The following is a 6736-nucleotide window of genomic DNA, read 5'->3' on the forward strand; positions in this document are numbered from 1 at the left end:
CTTGGAGTCTTAGCCACTGGACCACCAGGGAAGTCCCGGTTCCCTAATTTTTAATCTCTAATGCAGACCTTTTTTCTGAGCCCAGACCTATGTATCCAACTGCACAGTCTTTCTCCTTACAGTCGAGTTGGTCCACTTGTGTGCCAACACCTAGAACACCTGGAACCTAGCCTACCCTGGAACTCCCCCAGGCTCTCTTCGCCAAGGTCCGCACTGCCCAGGCCTCCTACCCAGATGTCAAGCATTCCCCATCACTGCTTTTCTACTCGGTATTCCCTCCTGAGAACAAACTGAGCCTCCTTGCCTCTCCACCTCCCTGACTCCTGCTCCTCCCAGGCCCTTCCTGTCCTCCCTTTGCCCTCCTCCCCTGCTCCCCTGGGACCCATCAGTGCTCACTCCCTACCTCCCCAGCTGCCGCCACAGCTGGTCACTGATGGAATGTGCAGCTGCTGGGAGCCACATGTGCGGAACAGGCGGTGCACAGCCACCCCTGGGGCCGGCAGGGTGGGGGCTGGGGCCATCTGTCTATGTCTGTTTGTCTGCCTACAACACACGCACACACACTCTCCTAGCTCCCTGTCCAGGGGAGTGATGGATAGTACTGCTTTGGTTCCCTTCCCAATCCCTGGGCTGCAGAATTCACAGGGGTCTTTTTCCATCTATAGCAAGCTAAGCTTGGGACCCCTGAGAGCAACTAGCCTAGCCCACTGTCTTGATGCCCACACACTGCCACACCTGTGTGCAGGCAGCGCAAAGCTCCACATAGGCCACCCGGGGCCAGGTGATCAGGGCTCTCCTAGATTTCTCAAGCCCTGGGGGTTGGCCTGTAACAGAGGAACCCGGAGGCCCCGGACGCATCCCAGAGCCCCTTAGGCAGCATCCAGACGCTCTGCTGCTGGGGCGGCGCCAGCAGCATCTGTCCGGGTTCCCACGCTCTGGCCTTTCTGGAATCTCCACAGATTTCTCTTCCATGTGTACATGACATCAGCGGGACAAGGACATGGGGAGTGGGGGAATGGGAGGGGCTGAGGACACCCTGCTCCCTGAAGTCAGATGGCCATGAGGGGTAGGGGAGAGCCTGGTCCCTGGTACTGCCCACCCAACAAGGAGAGGACCACTTGGCCTCTGCCTCCCAAGCCTGATCTGGTCTTGACACTGCCCAGAGCATTCCTGTCAAAGCTCCTCACCGTCTCTGGGGAGGTCTCAGTTTTCTCATCTGTAAAATGGAGCTAAGCCGTCTAAGGGCAATATAAAGGCTGTAAAATCCCTAGCCTTACTGCAGGTCCGTTATGGGCACAGCTCATTCTTTCAGCGCTTCCCTGACCCCCACCCCAGCCCTGCCATTTCTGTCTTAGGACACATAAATAACATAGGTTCATGCCTCTGAGTCTTTGTATTCTGTCCATTTTGAAAGGCTTTCCCTTTTCTATCTGGGCAATTCTATTCCTCCTTCAGATGTAACTGTGTTAGTCGGTCAGTTGTGTCCGACTCTGTGAAATCCCGTAGATTATAGCCCACCAGGCTCCTCTGTCCACGGACTTCTCCAGGCAAGAATACTGGAGTGGATTCCCATTTCCTACTCTAGGGGATCTGTCCCGACTTGGGGATAGAACCTGGGTCTCCTGCATTCCAGGTAGATTCTTTACCATCTGAGCCACTAGGGAAGTCCTCTGCCTCCAAAGCCCAGCACGAAAGTTCTTCTCTTAGAAGCCTGTCCATCCTCCTTTGGGTGCTGGTACTGCCTCCTTGTACCTCCATGGTCCCCCTACGGCAGCCTGACCTCCTCGTATCACTACTGTCTGCTCACCTTCCCTGACCGTGGCTTCTCAGGGAGCTATCCTCCCCGGGGTCGATGGCCACCCCCAGGAGTCCAGGCACAGCACTCAGCAACCTGTGGGATCTGGCCACAGTCAGGCATGGTTCTAGGCCTGGCCTCCCTTGATGCCGTCAGGCAGAGCTTCCAACCTGTACTGTCTGGTCTGGTCTTAACAGCAGAAGTGAGTGTGTGTGCACACTCACAGTCATGTCTGGCTCTTTGTGACCCCACAGGCTGTGGCCTACCAGGCTCTTCTGTCCACGGGATTTTCCAGGCAAGAATACCAGAGTGGGTTGCCATGCCCTTCTTCAGGGGATCTTTTCAATCCAGGGATCGAACCCACATCTCTGGCATCTCCTGCATTGGCAGGTGGATTCTTTACCACTTGGGCCACCTGGGAAGTCCTAACAAGCAGAAGGATTAGCTTAGTCATCACGAGCTGCCAAGGCATTTCTTAAACCCAGACCCCCTTATATCCCCCTTCCCCTACCCAGGCCAGTCAAGCCAAAGTCACGTTGTACAGATGGGGAAAACTGAAGCCCAGAGAAGGGAACTCAGCAACAGGGACAGGATTAAAGCTCAGGGCTCCTTGCTGTGCAGCAGAAACTAACACAACATTATAAAGCAACTGTCTGTGTGTGCTTTGTCGCTGCAGTCACGTCCCACCCTTTGCAACCCCATGGACTGTAGCCTGCAAGGCTCTTTTGTTCATGGGATTCTTCAGGCAAAAGTACTGGAGCGGATTGCCATGCCCTCCTCTAGGGAATCTTCCTGACGCAGAGATCAACGCGTGTCTCTTAGGTCTTCTGCACTGGCAGGCAGGGTTCTTTACCACTAGCGCCACCTGGGAAGCTCAAAGCAACTATACTCTCATAAAAATCAATTTTTTAAAAAAAAGAACTTCCCTGGTGGTTCAGGCTTCCCTGGTATCTCAACTGGTAAAGAATGAGCTTGCAAGGTAGGAGACCTCCATTCAATTTCTAGGTCAGGAGATCCACTGGAGAAGCAATAGGCTACCCATTCCAGGATTCTAGGGCTTCCCTCGTGTCTATGCTAGTAAAAAGTCCACTTGCAATGTGGGAGACCTGGGTTCGATCTCTGGATTGGGAAGATTCCCTGGAGAAGAGAATGGCTACCCATTCCAGTATTCTGGCCTGGAAAATTCCATGGACTGTATAGTCCATGCAGTCACAAAGAGTCAGACATGACTAAGTGACTTTCACTTTCCCTGGTGGTTCAGTGGTTAGGAATCTGTGCTTCCATTGCAGGGGACAAGGGTTCGATCCCTGGTTGGGGAACTAAGATCCCACATGCCCTGCAGCACCGCCAAAAAAAAATAAATAATTTTTTTTAAAAAAGGAACTCAGGGCTCCTACCCTAGTCCAAAGCCCTGAGGCCCTTTTCTCTACCCTGAAATTTCCTCCGGACAGAGGGTCTGGAGGTTGGGAAGTGGGTGGGGTTGAGGCAGAATACAGGTAGGGTGGGAACCCCTGATGTGGAAAGCAGCTGTTTCTCACTTCTGGCTATGGCTACCATTGAATTCCACTATGTCACCTGGTGGTGACAGGGAAGTCTCACTTCTATTCCACCACTCAGCAATGATGGAGAATTGTAAGGCCATTGCATATGAGCTATGTTGAGGGGCAGATGGGTTGTAGGGCCTACGGCCTAGAGAGGGTATATCATTCAAGTCTTCTAGGTCCTAGAACCCAAGAAACACACACTAAGATGAATTGGAGGTGCAGGAGACATTGAGGAAATCACTCTTAAGGAAAGAGGGAGGGAGCATGAGGAAGCAGGGAGAGCCTTCTGACCATGATGGAGGTCTGACACCTGTGAAGGGGAGAGAGCAAGAAGGAGGGTTGGGGAGGAAGAGCCCTAGACTGCAATGCAGCTTTGAGAAAGTCTTGGTCAGGACCAGGGCAAAGACCATCCATTAGAGGAGCCCCATGTAGCCTGGCTCTTGTCTTCCTATTGGGCCCAGTAACTGACCGAGCATGGCCTGGGAAACACACCCTCTAGGCAGATCTACAGAGACAGTAGCTGAAGGAGTTAAAGACACTCCTTGCAGCCAGTTCTCTCTCTCTCTTTTTTAAAATCAGTTTATTTAATTGGAGGCTAATTACTTTACAATATTGTAGTGGTTTATGCCATACATTGACATGAATCAGCCATGGGTGTACATGTGTTCCCCATCCTGAACCCCCCTCCCACCTCCCTCCCCATCCCATCCCTCAGGGTCATCCCAGTGCACCAGCCCTGAGCACCCTGTCTCATGCATCGAACCTGGACTAGTGATCTGTTTCATATATGGTAATACACATGTTTCAATGCTATTCTCTCAAACCATCCCACCCTCGCGTTCTCCCACAGAGTCCAAAAGTCTGTTCTTTATATTTGTGTCTCTTTTGCTGTCTTGCATATAGGATCTTTGTTACCATCTTTCTAAATTCCAAATATATGCATTAATATACTGTATTGGTGTTTTTCATTCTGACTTACTTCACTCTGTATAATAAGCTCCAGTTTCATCCACCTCATTAGAACTGATTCAAATGCATTCTTTTTAATAGTTGAGTAATACTCCATTGTGTATATGTACCATAGCTTTCTTATCCATTTATCTGCCGATGACATCTAGGTTGCTTCCATGTCCTAGCTATTGTAAACAGTGCTGTGATGAACATTAGGGTACATGTATCTCTTTCAATTCTGGTTTCCTTGGTGTGTATGCCTAGCAGTGGGATTGCTGGGTCATAAGGCAGTTCTATCTCCAGTTGTTTTTTTTTTTAAGGAATCTCCACACTGTTCTCCATAGTGGCTGTACCAGTTTGCGTTCCCAGCCAGTTCTCTTGTGGGCACCTGCAAGTTGTGTACCCTCCTGGCAGCTGCAGAGGCTATGTGCTCTGCAAGGTCACCCAGCCCAACAAGCAGGTGACAAGTTCACATGCCTGGTCAATGGCTTTGCTACCATAGCATAGGAGTGAGCTTTAAACCACTTGGATCTTCACAAGGCTTCTAAGGGGGATTTCGACAGATGACTGAAAGAATGAAAATTCAGGTGAAATTACAGGGTTTCAGAGAGAAAAACACTGAATTTGGAGCAACAGCCAGGCATCACAGACATATGTCCTTGGACAAGTTGCTTCCTGTCTCTAAGACGGGGTTTTCACTTTTTTCAAGATGTGGATGGAATAGCTCAGCCATGCCTCTCCTGCCAGATTCAAAAACAACGGGGCAAGGGGAACCAGTAGTTTTGTCTTTGGAAAGACGGCTCAGCTTCTTACAGAGGTGCCTGTGAAAGACCACTCCTCAAACTTTTCTCCTAGAGTAATCCAAATGGCCAAAAATTATTTGTACTACCTCTGAGGCATATCTCAAACTAACAGTGTGAGCTCAAAGTTTTTTTATGTGTGTTTAATCTTAAAATGTACACGAGAATCAGTATAGTATAGCACTTAAGATATGCAGTTTGGAGCCAGACAACTTGAATTTAAATCAAGCTCTGCAACTGACTAACTACGGACCTCTAGTGAGTTAACTTACTTCTCTGAGCCCTAGTTTCCTCATCTGTAAAATGAGGATAAAAATAGTAACTGCTGCATATGATTATTGTGAGGATGAAATGAATTGATTTGGATTAAGTGCTTGTTTAATTTTTCAGTCACACCACACAGCATGTGAAATCTTAGTTCCCTGACCAGGGATCGAACCTGTGTCCCCTGCAGTGGAAGCACAGAGTCTTAACGTTGGACCACCAGAGAAGTCCCTGGATTAAGTGTTTAGAACAGAGTCTATTCTGTTCACTGTTAAGATGTGAATTTGTGATTTTATTTCTTGACTGATCTGTTTATAAAGTTTAAAAAAAATAATTTATGAGCAAGTGAAACTGGCCACCAATAAGAAAAAAAAAATACACATAGCTCTCAGGTCTTAGAAGAGCTTCGCAAGTGGAAAAGGGAAAGAATAGAGGAGGAGAAAGAAGTGTGTCCCTGATTTCTCCGTCCATTGCTCCTCCTCTTTCTGTTCTAAGCCACAGTTCCATCTCAACCATGTTGTGGGGGTTTTGCTCCCAAATCTAGTCTAAGATCATGTCAGAAAATAGAAGATTCAGTTCTGGCACCAGAGGGTTGAGTCTGTTCATCCAAGGTCCTAGCAGGAAAGGACCAGCCCCTCCCCACCCCTGCCCTTCCACTCACCTTAGATATGGTCCATTGGGTACAAACCGGTGTGAGCAGCTCCAGCACCACTAGCCTCGTGGACACTGTAAAAACTTCACAGTGAGACCAAGACATCTCCGAACACAGAGTTTCCATGACGTTCCTAAGTAGGTTACCCCAGGGCTCCTGAATGAGTCTGCTGGGCAGGAGTTATAAAGAAGGACCTTATCCCTGGTGACTGGGTGGGTGGGGGTGGGAAGTGGGGACTTCAGGTTGGAGAATTGAGGAAGCACATTTGGGTCTAGTCAATTTTTTTTTTAAGTTTCCTTTTTAAAATTTATTATTTTTTTAAAAAATTTGTGTCTAGTTTTAGCCAGAGGCAAGAAAATAGCTATGATAAACACAGAGGCCCCTAGTTATTCTAGGCTGAAGAGGGTATAGTAACACAAGGGAGTCAGCTTCAGAAAGCCCGATTATCTCCGCTCCCAAGTGTTTCACACCGTTGTGTGAACCTTTCTCACACTAGATCAAGTTGGTCTTTGTGATCAATAGACTATGGTAGAAGTGATACTATGTCACTTCTGAGGTGAGGTCATAAAAGACAGCTTTTCAAATTTGGGGCTGTGCCTGGTCTTCATTGCAGTGTGCTGACCTGTGGAACATGGGCACGAGGGCGCGTGGGCTTAGTTGCCTGTGGCATGCGGGATCTTAGTTCCCCGATCAGGGATTGGACCCATACTCCCTACATTGGAAGGCAGAT

This window comes from Ovis aries, chromosome 1, assembly GCF_016772045.2.
Source record: "Ovis aries strain OAR_USU_Benz2616 breed Rambouillet chromosome 1, ARS-UI_Ramb_v3.0, whole genome shotgun sequence".
NCBI classification, from domain to species: Eukaryota; Metazoa; Chordata; class Mammalia; order Artiodactyla; family Bovidae; genus Ovis; species Ovis aries.